We start from the raw sequence: 24,923 nt of genomic DNA, 5'->3' as shown, positions 1-24,923 counted from the left end.
TCTGTTGAAAATAGGCAAACGGTACAGTTTTAGGCCTTAACATATGTAAATTTGAGTTCTGCACCATGCAAAAAAAGAAATGACTAAGTCCATCATTTGCCCCCCCCCATTTAGTCCCAAAAGTATCCAAGGCCTTAACATATTTAAATTTGAGTTCCGCACCATGCAAAACTGCTAAATAGACATACACAGAAAATTTGGACAAATATGGTAAAATAGTTCCAAATATGAAATGTTTTCATTAGCCCTGAAAGAGCCTCAAGAGTTATCACAAAGTATAGAAAAACAAAATTATATAGAAATCAGTTAGTTACAATTTTTCAGAAAGTTTTATAAAAATCCAAGGCATCAACTTTTTTTTTAATAAGCACAAAAGTGTCAATTTTAGCCATTTTAACCCAAAGGCACCCCTAGTGGGTGCGGCTACTGGAGTTTTCCAGGAAAATCCGTTCTGTTACTTATTTACTCATATCATGCTTAATGTTTGTGCAAAATTTCAAAATATTCCAAGGTGCAGTTATTGAGAAAACTGAACAGATGAACGGACAAGGGTGAATTTACAGGTCCACCCTCCTTTTGTTGGGGGACCAAGAAAAAAAAAAGCCTGGAAACTTATTGAAGGCGCTTCATATATTTGCTAATAGTAGTAGTAGTTTTTTTTTTTTGCATTATTTTTTTTCTGTCTAAAGTAACGGGGAAGATTTACTTTCAAAATAAACGAATCGCCGGTGCTATATACCAGAGAATGCTTTAGTTATCGGGAGCAACAATAAATCATAGATATGTAATAACAGTCGATATTAATCTGACGCAATTATCCTGATGAATTTTATCAGGGGAATAAAGCGTAAAACGTATTTTATATATTAGATGGGCAATGTCAAGTGAGCATGTTGATCCTTTCTCTATAATAAACTATAATCTAATACTAACGGTCAACCTCTGGGTAGCTATAACCATTTATATAATAGACAGATGATATAATACTAACATATAATGCGATATACCCCTTCCAGAAAAATACTTTGATCAACTCTGAATTACTTTGATATGTACACTATCGTAAGCAAAGGGGCACAACTCTGTATTCGTCAATACAGAGTCACTTCCTTTCTTTTGAAAAAATGAATAGTATCGTTTAAAAATAAAACAAATTGCAAGTAAAAACACTACAGAGCAACATGTGGTAGTAGAGCAGGTATATTTTTCATTTAATAAGAAGAATCAACTTACCTTGGGCATAGGAAGTTGTGTATTGGTATAATAAATACTCATACTAAAAATTAGACTTTTTACTCACAGCGTTATTTGAGGAAATGTATCAAAGATCGTCTGCATAAACGCATTGAAGAAAATCATCCTTTATGCAAAAATTTGGCCTATAAATCGGTTAGAAAACTTTAAAAATTAAATATTTAAACCAGACAAGATGGTTATTTTATTTCCTTAAACGAAAAAACGAATAAAATAAATCGAATGAAAGATAACTAAAATTTAAAAAATTACCCCCCCCCCCGCACACACACACATAACCCCACCCACAGCTTCAACAGGGAGCTGACAGTAGCTATGTCGTTTAGACTGACAAACTGAGTATACCATGTTTGAATCCAATTCATTCAAGAGAAACATTTTCACTCTGGGATTATGGATGCTTTCACACAGTCCCTCCTGTAAGTATTTGATGTCTTTCTAGAAAAATTCTAACTAGAAAGATATCATCGAAACGAATGCTAACACTAATCATCTGATTCATTCGAAACGAATAAATGCCTAACAACAACAATTATTTCAACAGTGAGTACAGTCAGCAATGCACATACTACATCGCAATTCCCACTGGTTCTGTTGGCCCTTTATCTATAATCAACCAGTGTTTGAAGCTTGGACCATTAGCATCTTTCCATTTTTGTCACCAGAAGGAGTTTTTATATTCGTCATTCAATTAATACTGTGGATCGGGGAAACCTGTTAAATTACAGCGACCGTTTATTTCTAGCACAATTGAAATGTCAAGTCAACCAGGTGTCGCTATTTCAATATAGATTAATTAGTTGTGTGAGACAGCAGACTTAGTCAACACGTCGTCCGCCTTCCTGGGCTGTAAGTGGAGGACAGCGAGCGACAGTTTCGTGGTCCGGGTGGCTTCATTTTATGCACAGCGACCAGAGACGGCGGGTGAGATGGATTTTGCGTTTAAAAAGGGGCGCGATTAATTTGTTTTGGGTTTTGTTTTTTTTTGTTGTTTTTTTTTTTTAGTTTTTATTTTATTTTTATTTTATGCGGGTGATCGTGAAATGTAGGAATTATCAATGAGAAACGTAATGTTATTAATTACGAGAACTTTGGTGAACGCATTTTGGAATTTATGAAGAATAAGAATACATTTCCAAAATCTGGGGAATTATTTTGAACAACCGGAAACGGAAATATTCCTAAGAGAATATTTATACACGCATGGTTGCACATTTATCTGGATAAAATATTCCAGAACTTATGGTAAGTTTTATTTATTTATTATTTATTTATTTATTTTTGCATTTTCACCCCAAACAAGACACAGTGCCACTTTGATGTGGTGGTGGTGGGGGGTACTATCTAAGACATAATTTGCAAGAATACTAGGTAGGAAGTTGGGCACCTGTTTACATTACACTTGAACTTGTGCATGTTAGTACAGTCAGGGAAGCAGGGACCTGGAAGGGAATTCCAAAGTCTAGTAGTCCTACTGAAGAAACTATTAGAGTAGAAGACTTTCTGGCGTCTGTGGTTCTCTACTGTGTAGGGGTGGGATTTTGCTGCTTGTCAGGTTTGTTTTGTTAGTAATTTCAACAGAGCAAAAATGACTTTTGGTGCTTTGTGTAGTGTAATGAGATTTCAGATAATTGCATTTTAGGCAAAAACACTATTACATACATACATGTCATGTCGAAATTATTAAACATTCCAAGAATTATGAAAAATGATGGAGTAGAAAAATAATCACAAGTAAAAATAAAACTTATCGAATTTATATTGTTTATCGCATTTGATTATGTTGAAGACTTTAAAATCCAAGGGAGATAACTGCAGTCTATGATTTGGCAAAATAATTGTAATCAGCCATTTCAAAATAGAAAATGGCAAATCGCTAATATCTATTGTTTTTTTTGTTATTGTTATTTATGCTGTAAAAAAAATAGTTCTAGCAGATTTTGTACCAGATCATTTTTCGTAATTTTTACTAATTTCGACATGACATGATTACTTAATATGTATTTTTTGAGATCTAAGTATAATGTATAATTACCCATGTTTTTTTTTAAAAACTGAATTTTTTTCAAATCCCATTATACTGCACAAGCAGAAAATTTTTCTATAATTATACTTGTTTCCAACATTGTTTACGGAACATACCGGAAATGGCCGAGCCTTCGTCAATAGTGAATTAGTATAAACATTAAATAATAAACAAAAACAATATTCCATCCCCCCCCCCGACTTAAGGTTAGGGTAAATTAACCCCTCTTCCAAGTACCGTGAATTAAGGAGGAGTTTAATAAATTTGGGCATTTTGCAGTAGAGACAACAAAACGAAAAAGGAATCAGAAAGAAATGCATAAAAAATAAATGTTACCAAAGCAAGATAAATCACTCTTCTATCTAATTGGAAAAGTTTTTGTTTTAACCTTTTAAAATGTTTATTTTATTTCGTAACTCCCATTTTCATACGATTGGTAACATTTATTGAATGAGTTTCTACCAATATTTTGTTTAAGTTTTTATTTTTGAGCGATTATCGGGATTTCTTAGAGGACCGTCTAATGTTAGACATTTTCTTTCTATTCTAACTTAACACTCGGCACTACTTTGGTTTCAATGTAAATAAAAACTTTAAAATAAGATAAAATGCGAAAACAACTTATCCAGTTAGGTAGAAGAGTAACTTGTCTTGCCTTTGGTAACATTTTTTTTTTGTGTATTTAATTCTTGGCCACTTTTTCGTTCTGCTGTCTTAATTACAAAATGCCCATAATTTTCTTCAAATCTTTCAGTGAACAACTTTATGTCCATCATCTTATTCTTTATTTTAAAGAAGATTTTTCAACTTTATGTTTTTAGGGGTTAAATTTTTTTTTAAATCCCAATATATATCTGCCATTTTATTTTTTTTTTATCGCGACATTCAAATCGTAAACTGCTTGGGTCATTTCCGTTTTACCCCATTAATCGAAATCGAAACTTTCAGGTCGACATGGCTCACTCTTATAAAATCACAGTTCCTTATTTTTTTCTTTTAATTTAAAAGCGAGTCCACGATTTACGGTATTTTTGTTTAGAAAAAATAATTTGTTGGGGTAGGTATTTCTAAGAGGGGACGCATGCTTGCCCCAATGTTTTCAATTGCAATTTGTGGAACAGGGCGGAAATGACCGCGTCTTCGCGAACAATTAATTAGTATCAACAATATTAAATCATCATCATATCGTATGAATTAAAATTAAAAAAATTAAAAAAATTCTATTATTGGCATTGGCTTCCCAGATACTATTCTCGTCAAAATTCTTTCTAGAAACACATCGAGTACTTACGGGGTAGGGGGGCTACGAGAAAATTGCCAACTTCCTAAGTGAAAGTGATATTTGTGGAACGAACTCGATTCGAACCTGGAACATCCAGGTCGCCAGTCCATGTCGTTAACCACTTGACCGCCGTTACTTCCCAGCCGACATTAAATGGAACAACTCCATTTTTGTGCTAAAAATAGATTTTAAAATGCTATTCAAATCATTAAGTGAATTAACTTTATTTATTTTTTTTTTTCTCCCCTTTTTTTCAACTAATTTTTTTAAGGGCTTACTTCCGCCATTTCCGCTTTGTTCCATGAATTACAATCGGAAACATTGATAGGGCCAGTCCATTGTTCCTTTGACATTAATAACTTAAGCACACAAATGAAGAGAGGAAAGTTCGAGTATGTATTATAATGGACAACACAACGAGGAATTGGTCGAGAAACAAATAAATGTCACCAAAAGCAAGATACGTTGCTTTTCTACCTGCATAAGTTTTTGGTGCGTTAACCGATTTTAAAGTGTGTTTTAAGTTTGAAACGCAAGTAGTGCTGGCCACCTAAGATAAGACAAAAACAAAAATGGCGAATTGAAGCTGCTGCCTTTTTGTCATCTTTGGAGTACCGAGAATTGATCAAAACGCGAAAGGAAATATAAATACTGATAGAAATCCATCCAATAAATGTCACAATGATATTCATTTAATGGATAATGTGGTGGACCTCTTAGAACTAAACAGAACTACACACCAACCTCATAACACCAAAGCAACTGTCAAACTAGATAATAATAATAATAATAATAATAATAATAATAATAATAATAATAATAATAATAATAATCATAATCATTCTTATTCTATTATTATCATTATTACTCCCTAGGAGTTTTCACACAGGCCATTACCAAAGAATTCTCTTTGAGACCAACCTGTCGTGTTGCCTAGAGGCTGAGTGACAACGAGTCTCCCCTGATTTCCAGTACTCACCATTTCTTTCAATAACCTTTGCAAATTAGTTTGCATTATCGCAACAGCTGCTTACCATTGATTTTTCGTTGGTGGCGACCATTGGTCTTCACTGGAATTTTGGGTGGCAATAAGCCTCCTCAAGGTCCCAGTCCACTTAGCACTGATCCAGTGGAGGTCTGATTAGTGCTTTCTCTCCTCGATCTTTCCATCCTCCTCGATTATTTGGTGTGCCACCAGTTTATGGTGAATTGAGGAGGGGGTATTAACTTACAATTATACAGTTTCAATTATTATGATTTTTATGTAGTGTTTCTTTGTGTTTTATATTTGTAGCAGTTTCTATATGTCCGGCTTGTGCCTGCAGCTCAGGTGTATTAGTACCTGCATTCAAGGTTTTTTCTTAATATTTCAGCCGTTTTCATTATTGTTATTCTTTGTATCTTCTCAGCCATCTGATTCCAATCTCTTCCATTTTTTTTTCAACAATTTTTAAGATTGTTCCTAGTGCTCCTACTATTCGTGGCGTTATCTTAACTTTCTCATCTTTATCTTCCATATTCCTTTGAGCTCTCTGACTAGTCCCGTGTATTTGCTCTGCTTCTCTGTTTCCTTGATCTGCACACTGTGGTCTGCTGGGACGGCAAAATCTAGGATCTGACAGGACTTTTTCTTCTTTTCGTTCTTCTTATTATTATAATTATGTGATGAAACTTTTAATTATGCCAGATGTCTTAAAGGATATATCAGTTTATGAATTTCCAAATAAAATCAAAGTAGAAAAAAAAAAAAAATGGTATGCATAGTAATCATGGCTCAACGGGTCACAAGTATGCATAGTATTTTATAAACTTTTGCATTTGTTTATTTTTAGCGTTTGATCTGAGCGAAACAGCAAAATCGCATTGATAGCCATATTAGCTTAATATGATATGCAGGTAATACGTTTATTTAAATGAATGCGTGAGAATTGGGCTACTGGATTTGTACAATACTCGTGATCATCATCATCATCGTCGTCGTCGGTTTAACGTCTGTTTTGCATGCTGGCATGTGTTGGACGGCTTTTAGAAATTGACTTCTAAACTAATCTATTCATAACCAGATCTTTATTTAGCCCTCTTTCTCTCAAGTCTATTTTTATCACTTCCTCCCACGTTTGCTTTGACCTTTCCTTACGATCTGACCTTGCTATCTCAATTATTCTACTTCTATTAACCCAGGAACTTTCATCTATTCTTTAAATCTTCTGTTCTAATCACATCTCCCTATAGTTTTATCTTCCTCTGAAATCACCAGATCTAAGCCTGTCTTTAATACTTAGATTACACGTCCATAATATCATTCTCATATTATTTCTCTCCATGCAACACATGTCCTCAACCCTCACTAAACAGGAGTCATTTCCACACAGCACATTGTATATGCATGCCTGATAGACTTTTCCCTGGATGAAAACCTGGGTGTGTTAAGCTTAAATCCAGTTCGTTCCACAAAAACACTTTCATCAAATCTACACTTGACCTTGGGTTTAGCCTCTTGCAGAGGAGGTTAAGAAAATAACTCTGGAGCAATCTCTCTTGGCATTGCCCTGATGTTGGCTGTGAATGCCCCTTTTGGGTTCAGGAATAGTCTGTGTATTGTTTTCATGGATATTATCTTTGAATTAATTCTAAAAAATAAAAATAATAGGAAGGAGAGGGGGGGGTCATGGTCTGGTGACTATAAAACCCATTCAGGATCATGAACCTTATTGATCAGACGATTACCAAAGTGTTCATGCATATAATTAGACGTTGATACAACGAAGATTGTTGGAGATTAATTACTGAAACTTGGTGGACAAGCCAGGCACAGACTGAAGTTTATTTGTACCAAACATGGTTATTTGTATTGCTGTAAGAATTATGAATGATTCCAGGGGTAGCATTTCAGGGGAAGAGGAGGCTCAAGATTAAAATAGCAGTTTTGGATTTGTGTCCATTTGAGTCATCGGTACTTATGTATTTAACGAACCAGACGTAACTCAGCGTTTGGCTTGGATTTCTCAGATTGAAGCGTCAGGGTTTCTCGAAATTTTAAGCAAGAAACAACCGAATTATTTGTTTCATTTTTTTTTTCTTCCGATTGGTATCGGAATTCTCGTCTGCTTCTCAGGCGCGCACATGTGTGTTGAGTCGAGACATAGCATTGTGATTGGCTGAATCGTTATGTTACGTCAGTCCACAGCTAAACCCGAGCTGGTGATGTCATGTTCCCAAGAAATTCGAGCCGAACGCAGAGTTACATCTGGTTCGTTAAATGCATAAGTACCGTATCATCTATTAGATAATCTGTATGTCCATTTATCAATTTATATTCAGAAAGGATTTTGACCGCTAAACTAGTTCCTATCTCTGCTGCAAAACTTTCATTCTTCCATGTGCCTAGCATAAAACAGAATTTTCATGAACATAATTTCTTTCCAAGAACCTTCCACCTGTGGAACACGTTGCTACAAAACTGCTTCCCCGAATGCCAAAATATGGTCATCTTCAAAGATAATGTCAAGAAACAAAAGCAACTGTTCATCTCATTGCTACATTAGCAGTTGCTCAGTGCAAAGTGATGTCTCTCTCAGAATGATGGGATAGCAGTCGTAGAGATGTTGTCCTTTTCTTTTTTTTTTCTCCCCATTGTCTGAAATAATGAAAGAAATTAAAAGAGCAACAAATAATTTCATTATTTGCTCTTGGATTTGATTTACTTTTTACAGCAATTACATTCAGATGAACTGTATCTTTCCGACCAATCCTTTAGTGCGAATCTTTAAAAGTCTTTAACTTCTCTGCAACTTAGCAGGTCAGTTCAAAACTTTTTGCCGATTTAAAATTTCATCTTCAAAATGACTTTTACCACCAAAAACTTGATTCCACCTGTATCAACAAGCTTACAAAATGCCTCACTTGTAAAATTCTTTCATTTCGATGTGAAATATAAATCTATCTCATGTTCAATCTCGGCTTGTAATGTTAACAGAAGGCTATCTAAATTGTTTAGTGATCCTCAAAATAAGTGATAATCCGAGCGAGCTACGTCAAGCGATTGTGCAGAATGGTGCAAGATTACTTAACAGAATTCCCCTAGGAGATCTTTGGTCAGTAGTTCTGTGTGAGAACAAGTATTATCATGATGGAAGATGACCATCTTTCTGTTGGCTTAAAAAAGTCGTTTTCGGATCAACAAGGGTGAGATTATTGCAGAAAAATATGAATGATGTTTTAATAATCTTGAAATAAAAAAGTAATAAATTAATCATTTTGATATGTTTAAGTAATAACAATATGCATAAAATAAAATACAATCGTTTAAAATGACCCTTTTACAAATTGGCAAAAACTTTTGCACCAACTTGATACTTCCTACCATAACACAACTTCTTATACACGTCAGCCTAACTTCTAATTTGACTTCTAATGGAAAATTGCGCCTTTTTACTCAAACTAGCCTTATGTGGATTCTTCCTTCTATTTTCTACTGAAGCCCAGAGGCACTTGAAGATAAAACTTAAAATAACAAGAATGATCGCCATTTGAAAGATAAGGAAAAAAACTACGATAAGAATACTAACATTGGACAATGGTATGAACTGCGTTTGATTACTAATGGGGTGATCCAAGAAAACAATTTGTTAACATTAGACTTAAACGTATGGAAGTAGTCTCACGGTGATGTCTTCTATAGGTAAGAAGCACTATTCACATCTAATCTTGCTATAATAAATCCTAATCATAAATCATCAATTTTAATTCATTATTTTCAATCCTCTAGTAATATTTTTCTTCATTCGACTGTCATTGTAGCTATTTCATTAACCATGAGTGATTTGATAAGTGGTTACTCATTAAAAAAAACAAAAACATTATCAAGCATAATATATATTGCCTCTCTGTTTCATATATATATATATATATATATATATATATATATATATATATATATATATATATAGTCATTCACATACAGTACTGTTTCGTTGTATCACAGCTCATCAGTGCGGCTAGACAGGCAACTACCTCAAGCCAGGATCGAAACACAACCGCCAAAATGACAGTCAGCTGCTGCATGAATAAAAAATCAACACAAAAAATATATAAATGTTTAAATCTTTTCTGTATTTATTTCCTATGTGTTGACGTGTAGAAATACAAAAAGAAAAAAAAAACAAGAATGTTTCCTTCAAAAGCACATAATTTTCAATCGATCCTTCTATCTTCTTCAGTCTCACACTTCATGTTTTGACAAGCTTCTGGGCTTGACCTTTACTCCTGATTTAAAATGGAACACGTACATCAAATCCATTGCCAAGGTCGCTGGAAAAATGGTGGGATTCTTCTACCACTCCAGTAGATGTCTTCCTCCTGATGCAATTTTCTACCTATATAAAAGCCAGATACGGCCAATGATGGAGTACTTTTGCCACATCTGGGCAGGAGCTGCTAGAAGCAGCTTATCCTGCTTTGACAAAGTTCAAAATAGACTTTGTAGCTTAGTGGGGATGCCCTTTTCTCTTCCCTGCAACCTCTTCCCCACAGAAGAGATGTTGTGAGCCTGTCTCTGCTTTATCCTGATTTTCATTCTCATCTGAGCTTCAATCTATGGTCCCCCCTCGCCAAACTTTCACGAAAAACACTCGTCTAGCCAAAACAACTATCAATAATTTCCAACACTCTTTATCTGCAGATTCCATGAACAAAGCTCCTTTCTTAGAACTGCACGCCTGTGGAACTCTCTTCTGATTGCCTGCTTTCCAACTGACTACAATTTGATTGCCTTCAAGTCCAACGTAAACAAGTGCTTGATGAACTGTCGCCCTAAGTAATCCAATTTACAAAATTCTCAGTACTTATTTTAGCTACGCTATAATTACATTGGACCTTACCCTCGAGTGGCTTTCAGTTCTTAATAAGTGGTGATTCCTGTGTAAAAAAACAAAACAAAAAAAACAAACAAACAAACTATTTTTTCTCTTTCAAATGTCTCAATGTTTCAGCACTGGTCAACGAAACTATTAATCAACTCAGCAAATTAAAAGTTGATTTTAAAAAATATATATTTTAAAAGAAATACGTCATATTATGTTCCCCAGCAAGTATTGGGACAAAACATTATGATTCTACTATTCTTATCAGAATATATGAATATTTTGTAACGTCTTATATAACTGACTTCGAGATGATTTTGAGTCACTTAGCATAAGAACTTGTCATTTTTGGGGTGGTATACTTTGTAAAATTTCTGAAAGCCAAAATAAAAAAAAAGGTCATTTTTTTTATTTGATGAAATGTATGTAAAAGATTCTCTACAATATCACTGAAGAAATGTATTTGGTTTTGATTGAAACTCTGAAGACCGAGCAAAAAGAATACTGATGGTTACATGATGCTAGTGTTGGGACGATTAATTGGAAGTATCGGAATCAGAAAAAAATGTATGCCTATTTTCCAATACTAAAAACGATTCCTTTAATTATCTTTTCTTATTTGATATTTTTAAAAACAAAATCTTCCACTGCTGGTACTAATAAATAAAAGAATAAATATTTACTGATTTTAAACTGCCTGCAAAGCTAAAATCTGCAGATCACTCCGCTCACAGGTGTGTTTTATGTTTGAGAGAATATATGTACATTTAACATGTGTTTTTACGATAATCGTAAAGAAATAACTTTATAGTTAAATATTTAAAGTTTTATAAAGAATTGGAATCGGGAATTTAGTACGGAATTGGTAATTGTATCAGAATCGTGAAAAATATTAGAATCCTCCCATCACTACATGATGGATCAAGGTTTTTTATTTAAAATGGTCCCAGTTACCAAATCAGATTTTTATGAAAATATTTCCAATATTGTGGATATAATTAATTTGGACTTTGAGCTACTCAGTATAAGAACGTGTACTTTTTTGAGTGACATATTTTCTAAAATTTTTGAAAACCAAAAAACGGTCATTTTTTTTTAATTATTATTTGATAAAGCTTTTCTCTATAATATCACTGAAGAAATATATTTGATTTTGTTTGAAACTCAAAAGAATGAGTAAAAAGAGTATTGAGGGATCAAGTAAAATGTTTATATGGCGGATCAAATTTTTACTTAAAATGATCCCAGTTGCCAGATTAGCTTTTTATGAAAAAATTCCAAATATATATATATAGCATGGGTGCTCGGCGTTGCCCGGGTATTTGGAGGTATATGCTGAGCAAAAAAAAAAAAAAAAAACGGTGACCCCTTAAAATTTATTGTTTTGGGCTCAAATCAAGTTATTAAATTAGATCCATGTCCAAGGAACCTTTATCTAAAATTTCAAGTGTTTAGACCCAAAATTGTCGGAGGAGATTGGTAGAGTTCTCAAAGGTCAAATCGTTGAACTTTAACCCCTTAATCGCCAAATTTCTGGCCGAAAACCGATCACATCGATTTTCCCAAATCTCAGTAACCTGTATATCAAATTTCGAGTCTGTAGACTAAAAATTGACAGAGTTATTGTATAGGGAAATGTATATAGATACACAGATACACAGACACTTTCACTTATATATATATATATATATATATATATATATAGATAGATTAAACAATTAAATGATCAAGTAATTGCAATTGTATGCAACAACAAAATGATCAACAAATTTTAAAAATAATATTTGACACTGTTCACTTTGGATGTGACAACAAAATGATCGATCAATTAAAAAATGTTTATTTGACATGACTTTACGATAAACCTTCGCTTTGACCCCTTAACAGCCAAATTTCTGGCCGAAAACCGATCACATAGATTTTCTCAAATCTCAGTACCCTGTATATCAAATTTCGAGTCTGTAGACTGAAAATTGACAAAGTTATTGCGTAGGGAAATGTACACACACACAGACATGTTCACTTTTATAGATATACTAGCATGGGCGCCCGGCGTTGCCCGGGTGTTTGGATGTGTATGTTGAGCAAAAAAAAAAAAGAAGTGGTAGTAGGAAGGTAGGCTCGAACCTGTACCACAAAGGAGGAAAAGAACGGGGTAAAACCTAACGTTTATGCTGTTACGACCACCTCCAAATCGGAAGCGACATTTTTTTAAATTAAGGCTAGACAATCTAAAGGAGAGGATAACTTTTTAAAATATCTGCGAAAAAAGTGACACCCCTGTAGAAAAGTGCCTAGTTGAAGGGGGAGATATTAATGTTTTTAGCCAATTTTTCGATATTTGTCATATGAAAGATCGAACTTTAAAACGATACTGATCTTGGTAAAGTATGTCGCCTCTATTGAAAGTTTAAGGCAGACATGCAAACAGACATACATACATACATTTATATATTGGTAACTGAAAATTTTCGACCCAAACTGATGAAAAAGCTTGCCCTATCTCTGAATACCCTTTATGTAAAATTTCAAATATTTAGACCAGAAATTTTCTGAGTAATTTGGAAGAGACCGCAGAGGTCAATTTTTTAAAAACTTTGAACTCTATTATGACCCCTTAAAATTTGTTGTTTTGGGCTCAAATCAAGTTATTAAGTTAGATCCATGTCCAAGGAATCTTTATCTAAAATTTCAAGTGCATAGACCCAAAATTGTCGGAGGATTTTGGTAGAGTTCTCAAAGGTCAAATCGTTGAACTTTAACCCCTTAATCGACAAATTTCTGGCCCAAAACCAATCACATCGATTTTCCCAAATCTCAGTAACCTGTATATAAAATTCCGTGTCTGTAGACTAAAAATTGACAGTTATTGCGTAGGGAAATGTACACAGACACAGATACTTTCACTTTTATATATATATTTTTATATAGATTAAACAATTAAATGATCATGTAATTGCAATTGTATGCAACAACAAAATGATCAACAAATTTTAAAAATAATATTTAACACTGTTCACGATAAGCCTTTGGATATGACAACAAAATGATTAATCAATTGAAAACTATTTATTTGACATGACTTTACGATAAACCTTCGCTACCTAACAATTGCTTTGTCTTACTTTTTTACCCTTTAAAAAATATTTCAGAATAATTGAATTACTGAAGCTTCTTCTGAATTACTATTTACGAACATATATACGACATAATCACATTAAAACACTAGTTCTTGTTAGATCACTGAAGTTAAGCAACGTTGAGCCTGGCCAATACTAGATACGTGACCATTTAGGAAAGCAGGCGCTTTATGGAACAGGATGTCGACACCTTCTTGCAAGAGCTGCAAAAACCTAACGGCGTCATCTCTTCTGACAGAGGTATACCTACGACTGAGGACGGCTTTGTGAATTTCATATCTCTACAAAACTTCCTCCTTTGGAGCAAGTCGGTTCATATTAATAACTGATCTGGCAGTTTACTCTAAACCTGTTGAGTGACAAAGGTTTCTCATTGTTTAAAAGTTTTTGCGATCAAAAATTTTTTTTTTCCCAAGGGGGTCATCACTTATCAAGGCTCAAAGGCCACTCGAGGATAACAGTTTATGGGTGTACAATAGTTATCAGCACAACAGCGTAGTAATCATTAATAATGGGAATTTGGTATAATTTGATTATTTAAGGGGACGGCACAGCAAGAACTTGTTTACATTGGAATTGAAGACGATCATATTGTAGTCAACTGAAAAGCAGGCCAGCAGAACAGAGTTCCACAGGTGAGCAGTTCTAGGAAATAAGCTTAGTTCATGGAATCCACATTTAGATTTAGTCACCGATAGAGTTGAGAAACTGTTAAAAGTCCCGGTCACAAAATATGCTTAAATATCTTTTAATTTATGCAAATTTCGTATTTATTATTGCATAGCCAATTCTCTATTGTACCTAAGAAATAATATTAGTAGTTTTTAAAGTTAAAGAAAAAAATAATGACTCGGCTGCCATCAGCTAAAATCGAAACCAAAACATTTACTGCCCCAACTGCATTCCCTACCTTTTGAGCTATCGACAGATAAGATTTTAAATTAAACCACTTCAAGGTATGAATGAATTTGCGCATTCGCAAAAATAATCGAAATATGTCGGCAAGTTGAAATGAATATTTTTCATTTTAATGTTTAAGAGTTTATCGGTTAAATAGTAACAGATACACGCATCTACTGTTTTATTTATAGAGCCAGATTAATGTGGATTTTCACATGTCTACTCTCGCCGTGGAATCCAGTCGCGTGTTTGCTAGGCCTGGTATAAGCATCGCCACGGACGAAGCTAATTTTGATGTATGTTCTTGTGATGTTCTTAAAGCATTATCCTCGAGTAGAGTTTAGCCTTGATAAGTGATGATTCATTAATAAAAAGAAAGAAGAAAAATCCGCAGATTGCATGCACACATCTCAGAAATATTTATTCTTGTTTTGTTAACAACAGTGTCTTACGTCGCAAATTGACTTGAAATGTTTTCGCTCTTCTTTACTCGACCCCCCTCCCCTCGCCGACTAATAACAGTATTTTGCATGTCAGTTTCGGTTGCGAAATCCGCTAATTATTGAGCGCAGATTTGTTGCTCACAACTCTAGGTTTCCTCCCGGTTCAGAAAATTCAAACAATTCGAAACAGTAAAACTAACATTTTCAATAGAGAAACTTGGTCACGACTTTGAAAACATTATTACCCAAGTTTACTTTGAGCATTCAGAAAACAAAATAATGTCATACGAGGGGCTTTCCAAAAATAATGCCTCTTCATTTTTCATATTCCGCCCGAATGAATCAGAGAGGATTACAAATTGCATTGCTATGATGACTGAACTTGTGCATTCATGACCTGAAAATTTCATCCCTCTGTTGCAGATATTGACAGCGTGAGACTCTAAGAAGGCAATCTCTGTCATGGGCGTGCATCAGATCATTGAATTCCTGGCATAAAGGTATTGGGAATGGTGGTAACTATGTAGAAAAATGAAAGGTCGCTCGTTTTAATGGTACCACTCCCGTCTTTGTAGCTCTTCAACTTTTGGATTAAAAAAATAGAAGGCTTTACTTTGGAACGAACCTCGTATAATTTTTTATTAAATGATTAAAATCATTTTTTTTTTTTCTGAGACTTTTTTTTTTTTTGTATAACGTATTCATAGTTTTTTTTCTTCATTTTATTGCTGGTGGTTTTAACGCCAGGGGTCAGCCTTTTGCAGAGAGAGAAATGTACACGTCCGTTGTCGTTGACTGTGAAGTCTGAATTGACATTGGATGTGTGCATCTCTCTTTTTACGAGTATTCTACCAATAATAACAAAATAAAGCGAAAGTAAAAACAGAAACACAGTCTTTGCTCTGAATATATCGTTTTTAAACAAAAGTGTCAGAATTCAACAAAAAAAACAAAAACAAAAAAAAAACAATTTTAATCATTTAATAACTCGACTAGCTACAACCACTATATATGATTTCCCCACTCTCTATGCCTAAATCTAAATGCAGATTCCATGAAAAAAGCTTCTTTCCCAGGACTGCTTGCCTGTGGAACACTGTTCTGCTGGCCTGCTTCCCGGTTGAATAACACATGGTAGTCTTCAAATTCAATGTAAACAAGTTCTTGTTGAGCCAGTCCAATAAATAATGAAATTTTACCCAATTTAAACCCTTAATGATTACTACACTATCACCTTACATTCATTAACACTTATCCTCGAGTTGCCCTCGGGCCTTGATAAGTGGTGACTCCCAAGTAAAAAAAATCTCATTTTTTTAATAAAGAAAAAATTATATAACATTACTTGGTTTTCTAAATGTTCAAATTAAGATTTTCAATTTATATTATTCAAACTATTCTCATCTGTTTTTTTGAAATTTTTTAGATAATGATTGAATTAGTTGGATTATTTTGACTACCGTTTTCATCTAGGATCTTATTCTTACAACGTAATTTTTCAAGTGCGTCTTGTTAATACTGGGAATCTAGAGAATTTCAAATTGGACCATTTATTTAATCCACAAAAGTAGTTTGTTCTCGTTTTGTCAACTAATCTTTCACATAGAACTGACTATTACTTAGCACTTTTATCCATTGTGCAACATCTTGTGACGGCGTTTGTGCAACGAGTCCTTGCCGAACAATATTAAATAAAAAGTTCCATTTCGAAATTCTGTAGTTTGATGCACCTGAAAAAAATTGGCAGTTACTGAGGTTTTGTTTGACAGCATATCAACCTTTTTTTAGTTTATTTAATGCTGAATCGAGTAAATTTTGAAAGATTTTATTCTTCAGGTTCTTTATATCTTCAAATATTTATTCATGGTGTTTGGTTTGGTTTGGTTTGGTTGTTTTGTAGATGGAGATTGTTTTCGTTTTGTTTTTTTTAACTTTGCAGAACATAATTAAATTTTGTAAAGAAAAAGGAAAAAAACAACAACATCAATGGTTGGTGCATTTTAGATCAAGGAACCAGTTTCTTCAGACAGCCTGAACTGCTAGCACCAAACAGAGGTTACTTACACTGAAACTTTGTGAAAATATCATCCAAGATGAGAACAGTAGTCCGAATAATCCAAATAATATTAACTTTTTTAATTTGGATTATTCAAACTACAATTCTCATCTTGCCATATATACAACGTTTCAGCTGATGTAATCTTTGACTTTCTTTAGGTGATTCTCCTCTGTACAGAATTTACAACTGAAACTTTTAATCTACAGAGTAGATTATCCTCATTCCGTCAGCCATGACCGGATATGGTTATGAGCAAAGTGTATTATCTAATCTGATACTACACTCCATCTTTTTCTGTCCTCAATAAGGAGAGATCCTTCTAGTACGAGGCAATTTTTAATTTTGCGCTAATTCAGAGTGCCCTTTTTGGACTGACCTTGTTTGAGATGAAGAAGAAAAAAGGTCATCAGGTTCCAGTTAAAGCGACAAATATCTTCTCTACAATCAACTTTACTTAACAATTTCATCAAAACTTAACAATTCCATCGAAACAGAATAGGAACCAGAAGGAGTTAAATAAAAATACAAGACAAGTTGGTTTGGACATCAGGCATCCATTATATAAATTTCACCTGCCTGTTTAAATGTTTGTATGTCTGCCTAAAACTTTCGACAGAGATGATGGGTTTTCATGAGATCGGTATCGTTTTCAAGGTCGACCATTCGAACGACAAATATCGAAAAATTGGCTAAAAACATTATTTTCTTTACCTTCAATTGGGCACTTTTCTACAAGGAGGGTCGCTTTTATCACCGATATTTTCGAAAGTCATCTCCTCTTTTCGATTGACTAGCCTTAATTTAAACCTTCGCCACTTCTGTTTTGGCGATGGACGCAACAGCAAAGACGTCACGTTTTTTTGTTTTTTTTCACGTTTTTTTCCTCGTTCACTACCACTTTCTTTTTTTGCTCAACACACACCTCCACTTTCTTTTTCACCTTCGCGTCACGGGTTCGAGCCTGTCTGCCTACTACAACATTTTTTTTTTTTGCTCAACACACACCTTCAAGCAGCCGGGCAAAGCTGGGCACCCAGGCTACTATATTATAGATATTATGTATATCGTGACTAGAGGCGAGTTAGGAAATATGTCTGCTGGCATATACAACTTTGTTATATATGCGTCGAGGAATTGCATTCACCTGCAAAAGATCTAGCTAATTTGTATATTCTGTTAAACATTCATTTTAATTAATTTCCTCTTAGTTTTTTCGGTTTTCTTATGGGATGATCATCTTTAGTAAATTATTACGTGTAATTATATTCATGCAGATATTCTACATGATTTATACTTGCGTAATATTTGCATAAAAAGCTTATAGTAAACACAAACCTCTTTCTTTATATATTATGTATGCATATATATATATATATATATTTGTTTAAAAAATTTTGCCTATCAAACTCCTTTGTCAGTTTTTGATCTACAGATACGAAACTTCATATATAGGGTATTTGAATCCATGTGAAACTTTATCTTTGGACTTTAACTAAGGAAAATTGGGGCAAAATGTGTGAAAATTAAAAAAATAGAATTTGCCAAGTGGAGGTCGAATGACGACATTACGAATATCCATGCTATTGGTTCATGTTTTAATTTTTAGCCTTGCAGCAAACATGTCTTTATAGCTTAGGCAAAGGAAAAAGTAAATTGTAAGCTAAACATTTTGGTTTCGATTCTCGGTGATAGTGCAAGAGTCATTTAAAAAAATTTTTTTTTAACTTTTTAATTCATTACTATATATTGGGTCCAATATATAATCTATATATATATAAAAGCGAAATCTATAAATATAAAAGCGAAACTGTATGTATGTATGTGTGTTCGCTTTTTCTGTGTGTCTACAAAAGGCTTCTTTCAGAGAAGCGGTCGGTTCACAACTTTTTAAAACTTTTTATATCACATATAAATCTTAATATCTCACAGTTAACAACGAAGCTCGCCTGTCTATTTAATTTGCTCGATATTCAACATTTGTCGCTCGCCGCATGTGGGTTAGTCTTTTTCCTATAACATCTTGGGGGGGAAAAAGCGTTCAGCAGTAAATGAAATCCCGCAGTCAAACTTGACCTCATTAACTCATTAAAACGAGCACCTGCTAAATCCAAGTAATTAAATAAATTCAAACGTGTTTCCGTAAGCATGTCGCGGTGGGGCAATTGTTAACGTCGTCCGTTTTTTTTTTTCACAACTTTGCCTCAACGGTTCGGGTTCGATCCTCATACTTACTTTTTTTTACCCCCTCCCCCCACCTCCAAACACCCGGGCAACGTCGGGTACCCCTCACTAGTCTTCTATATATATAAAAGCGAAAATGTATGTATGTATGTTTGTGTGTCTGCTAAAAACTTTCGACAGACATGACGAAAATTCATAAACTTGGTATCATATTGAAACCCCATCCTTCGCTCGAAAAATATCGAAAAATTGGCCAAAAACGTTCATTTTTTCACCCTGAAATCGACAATTTTCGACAGGGGGGGGGGTCAACAAAAACGGTCTTCTGTGACGACGAGCGATTCTACACATGTGCCAGATGATGTCATGACCTGATTTACTTTAAATAGTTGAAAAACTGAACAAATTTCATGTACGTCGCATTAGGTCAGTTGATTAGCGCGTTGGTTCATTATCTAAACGTTTTGGGTTCGAATCGTGGTGTGAAATGTCTTTTTTTTTTCGATTTTTTAAATTTAAATATTGAACCAGTGTTATTTAAGCCATTTTTTACGTAACGTTCGTTTTTCTGTTTTTTTTGTTTTGTTTTTTTTACTTCGCTTATCCACCCCCGACCACACACCCAAAAAAACTCGGGTACCCACCGATTTTTTAAATTTTTATATCGAAACAGGCTTATTTAAGCCATTTTTCATGTGTTCGTTTTTCTGTTTTCATCGTTCATTTGTCTTACGTTAATTTTTCTTTTGTTTATTTTTCGATGTTTTGATTACCCCCAACCCCCCGCTTAATTAAAACGTTGTTTTCTTTTTTTACTTTGCTTATAACAAACAAACGTACGTCGTCGTCGTCGTAACAGTCGATGACTTCCGAGCGCGCACCTGTCAATTTGGTGCTTACTTAAATAAATTCAAATATCTTTCACTAACTCATTCTGGCTGGTCGATTTTATTTTCAAACTTCGTCTCAGGGCTTCGGGTTCGATCCCGATTCTACCCCCCCCCCGGGTTCTTTTTTATTTAACACCACACATACCTACAAACACTCGGGCAACGCCGGGTACCCCCGCTAGTGTATAATATAAATCTCAGCTGTCTGTTTAAATGTCTCATAAAACCTTTTGACAGAGGCGACGGATTTTCACGAGATCGGCATCGTTTTGAAGCTCGATCCTTCAGACAACAAATATCGAAAAATTGGCTAAAAACATTAATTCCTTCACTCTCAACTGGCCACTTTTCTACAAGGAGGGGTCGCTTTTTTCGCCGATATTTTTGAAAGTCATCGCTTCTTTTCGATTGTCTAGCCTTAATTTAAACCTACGCCACTTCCGATTTGGCGATGGACGGAACAGCAAAGACGTCAGGTTTTTTTTCTTTACTTTCTTTGCCTCATTCGTGGTACAGGTTCAAGCCTGCCTGCCTGCCTACTAAAATTTTTTTTTTTTTTTGTTCAGTTAACACCTTTAAACACACCTCCACTTTCGTTTCCGCCTTCCCATCATGGGTTTAAACCTTTGCCACTTCTGGATGGACACAATGGCAAAGACGTCACATTTTTTTTTCACATTATTTTCCTCCTTGGCAGTACGGGTTTGAGCCTGCCTGCCTGCTACAACTTTTTTTCTTTTTTTTTTTTTTTTAACACACACCTACAAACAACCCGGAAACGCCGGACATCCAGTCTAATCTATATATCTATAAAAGTGAACGTGTCTGTGTGTCTGTGTACATTTCCCTATGCAATAACTGTCAATTTTTCGTCTACAGACTCGAAATTTGATATACAGGGTACTGAGATTTGGGAAAATCGATGTGATCGGTTTTCGGCCAGAAATTTGGCGATTAAGGGGTCAAAGTTCAACGATTTGACCTTTGAGAACTCTACCAAAATCCTCCGACAATTTTGGGTCTAAACACTTGAAATCTTAGATATAGGTGCCTTGGACATGGATCTAACTTAATAACTTGATTTGAGCCCAAAACAATAAATTTTAAGGGGTCATAATAGGGGTCAAAGTTAAAAAATTACCCCCCTTTTTTTTTTGCTCAGTATATACCTCCAAACACCCGGGCAACGCCGGGCTAAAATGCTAGTATAATAATAAATACGAAATCTACATGAATCAAAACATCATATTTAAGCATATTTTACGACCGGGCAATGCCAGGCGCTTGCTATTTATATAAATGATTGTTTTGGCGCTATAGTATACTGAAACACTAGAGATAAATAAAGATAACACACTTGCCACGACTAACACCGTCACAAGCAACAAACAGCACAGCAACTAAGAGTCCCTTTTCCACAACCTAATATCTTTAATTTTCGCTTGCGCAGCCAAACAAGTTTGTTTTTATCACTTATCAAGGTTCAGAGGCCACTCGAGGATAAGGGTTGATGAGTGTCAGGTGAGACAACACCATAATGATCGATGATGGTTGAAACTGGGTGGAAATTAGTTATTTAAAAGGATGGCTCGTCAAGAACATGTTTAGATTGGACTTGAAAACGATCATGCTATAGTAAGTTGAGAAGCAGCCCCGTGGTATTGTATTCCAGAAGCGTGGAAATTTTGTTTAGTTTCATCCACAGATAGAGAATAAAGCAAAATGCTGACAGTGATTGTAGTTAGGCGAGTGTTTGCTGTGAACGTTTTTTTTATTAAAAAATATTAGTTTTTTTTATATCTTAGCCTTTAATTTTTTGGAAAAATAATTTTCTGTGCCATAATGTGCTGCAACGTTGCATAGACAGCAGTTGCTGCAGTGAAATAGAGAGAGGAGCAGGACTGGTGACTTCACTCGAGCATAGCAGCAGGAGCAGAAGACAGAGAGAGTATAGTGGGAGAGATGTGAACAGCAGACAGAAAAGAGCAGACGACAATGAATTCCCGCTAGCCGGTAACAGCTCTGGCAAAATGTGTATGTATGATGGAATGCCCAGACAGGAAATAAAAGTGTGTCTCAAGAAAAAAAGTTAGTTCAAAGTATTTAATTTATTTGTTCGGCACTTCGATGGGGTCGACTGACGAGAGGAAGAACGACATGAGAACGCCTTCTCTAACATTACATTTCATCAAAGACGAGAGTTATTTCTATTTTCAAACATAATGTTACAGAATGGATTGAGAGAGAGAGAGAGAGAGAGAGAGAGAGAGAGAGAGAGAGAGAGGTGAGTAAACGTGGAGTGTAGACACGTTTACCAGAACCGAGGGTCAGCTGACCAGATTACGTATGAGTGACGTGGTCAGGTTGGCTAGATCTGAGAGACTGGATTTGGACTTTGAAGAAGACGGACGGCTTAATAGCTGTTCCCTCCCCTTCACTGGGGGTGGGGGACGCTGACGTGTTCAAAGCAAGCAAGATTCACTTCCATATTCTGTGTCGACATCGGGAAGGTAAATAAAAAACTATAAACCAATTCATCGTCTTGGAGTGATAAATCTTCGTCTAACAGGTACCAGTCTCCCTCCAAGAGAAGATGAATTCCAGATGGATCAACATCGATGACACATGAAGTAAGGTATGTCGAAGAAAATGCATGTAACACACACACACAAAAGCATATGAACAATTAGATATGAATACACAACCGCATATGAAACTAGACGATCATACGCACACGGAATTCTTTTATGGCACGCATAATCTCCTTTCATTCTAATAATAATCATTCCATGACAACAAATACAATTATGGTCCTCCCCTTTTATGTTATACACCAAACGTCAAGTTGGTGCCCCTCTATGATAACCCTAGTGAGAACTTCAATGATAACACTATGTAACAATAATTCAATCCAAGAACCAAAGTATATATTTGACAAGCGTTTAGTGTTCCTATTTACTTGTCTCCCCACGAGGGCAGAGTTAAACACAAGGTCGGTTTTTAATGTGGGGAAAATCCAGCTCCTCAAAAAGGGGCCCTCTGGATAGGAGCAAAAATAAAAATTGCCTCAGTCATTAAGGATTTCTCCTCCATTGACCGAGGACAGAAAAGGTGAAGTGTAGTATCAAAACAGATACTACACTTTGTTCCTAGCCAAAATAGTGTTATTAAAGTATATAGGAAAAAAGACAAAGGTAAACAAACGTTGATTAACTCGCACCTCCATTTATATAAAGTTAGGTAGGCATGTATGTTTATATATGTAGAAGATTGCCTCCAAAAATAATTCACCGACCATGATGAATTTTGGAACACAAATCCTAGGTGTAAGGGATCGTAATATGGACTATATTTAGTTTAATTTACTCCTATGCAAAGGAGATAGACGTCATAATCACACTGACACACCAGTTCTTGTTGGATCACTGAAGTTAAACAACTTAATCAGTACCAGATGGGTGACCATTTGGGAATTCCAGGCAGTGTGTTTAGGAAGAGGTCAACACCTCCCTGCAAGAGTTGCAAAAGTCTCATCATCATCCCTAACGGGTATATACATGTTCCTTCTTCAACTCACCTAGGGCTAGTGCCACTTTGGTTGGTACAGTTCAGTACAATATGCAAAGGAGGTCAAAAAGAGGTGAAACCCTTTTGTAGAACATTTCGATACCTCCGGGGTTTCCCAAATTTTAACAAGAAGCAATACACATCAATTAACAAATATTCCCCAAATTTCAGTTTCTTTGAAGCATTTTAAAAGGTTTTTATTGGGCAGAATAATATAGATACAACTTTCAATTTTGAAAATTCAAATATTTCAGATTTTTATTAAATATACTTCATAATCATTCGATAATAATTAAGCAAGATTCCCTGGATTTCAATTTCTTTCCAAGATCCGTTAAACTTAAACCCCAAACTTTAGATATTTTCTTGAATAAAAATCTTATATTGGATTTTGATCCAAATTGGAATAAAGGTTAAAATCAAAATAAGGTTTAGTATCATCATATCTTCATTTTAATCTTTGTAAGCAGAACATTAAAGTGGTGCAAAACTCTGTTCTGGGAATTAATTTTACTTGTCCTAGGACGGGTATTATTTTCGTTTATAAAAGATTTTCATTCAATGTTTTTTCTTACTAATAGCAAAGATGTTTGTTTGTTTGTTTGTTGTACAGCAGTCATCATAGGCTGGTTGGAGCGACTTCCTCTTGTGGACGATATGTCTTACCTTTGTATAGTTTTCTATAGTTACATTGGATCTCATACACACAGTTCTTAGCTATGATTTTTTGCAAGGGGATTGACTCACACAAGATGTTTCCGGAGAGTTGAATCGCTCCTGAAAATTGTCTTGATGTCATATGGATTACATATTTCTTGAAGTTTTTCAGACAAGCCCTTCATATATGGTATACAAACTGTGGTGAGTTTTCTGGTGGTGTCCTTTTGTGTCTGTCTCAGATTTCTTGGAGTTGATGTTATGCCCTCTGGATAGTTGTTTTAATGGAGGGTTTTTCTTAAACCCTCCATCTCCTCTTGATAGGCATTGCTATTACTACATGTTGCTACTGCTCTGTGGCGTATGCAACGGACGATTCTTTTCTTTACATTATATGAAAGGTGGGACTTGAAGTTTAAGCATTGTCCAGTGAAAGTTAGTTCCCAATGTACAGATGACATAGACCTCTGACCAATGCATCTAGGAACGAATATCCTTTTCATTGTTTTGACTCTCGAGTATATATCCGACACAGTTAATCAACCGAGAACCACATCACTCTATATAAAAGCATATAAGATATCAACGGATACACACTCGAGAGTCAAAACAAAGAAAAGAATATGGTAATGCCTTAACCCTAGTTATTAGGTCCTTTTTCTA

The 24,923-nt window shown here is 34.9% G+C and overlaps 2 protein-coding genes across 4 annotated transcripts in view; one reads left to right on the top strand and one right to left on the bottom strand.

Annotated features, from left to right (window-relative positions):
- LOC145246825 (cilia- and flagella-associated protein 300-like) overlaps positions 1-24,923 on the bottom strand; it is a 488,667-nt gene that overhangs the window by 360,717 nt on the left and 103,027 nt on the right. The gene's annotated exons all lie outside the window — the stretch shown is intronic.
- The window catches only part of LOC145246824 (uncharacterized), a 58,410-nt gene continuing 35,522 nt past the window's right edge, over positions 2,036-24,923 (top strand). Inside the window, exon 1 of one of the 2 annotated variants that reach the window (XM_080108660.1) lies at positions 2,036-2,178. The gene's annotated coding sequence lies outside the window, so the exon portion shown is untranslated. Of the gene's footprint in view, positions 2,500-24,923 lie in introns of both variants that reach the window. The other variant, XM_080108659.1, reaches the window with a different exon arrangement.

This window comes from Euprymna scolopes, chromosome 24 (genome assembly GCF_053919585.1).
Source record: "Euprymna scolopes isolate OS-2025 chromosome 24, ASM5391958v1, whole genome shotgun sequence".
In the NCBI taxonomy this organism is placed as follows: Eukaryota; Metazoa; Mollusca; class Cephalopoda; order Sepiida; family Sepiolidae; genus Euprymna; species Euprymna scolopes.
The sequence above is the reverse complement of the archived record's forward strand: the minus strand, read 5'-3'. Positions and strand labels throughout refer to the sequence as shown.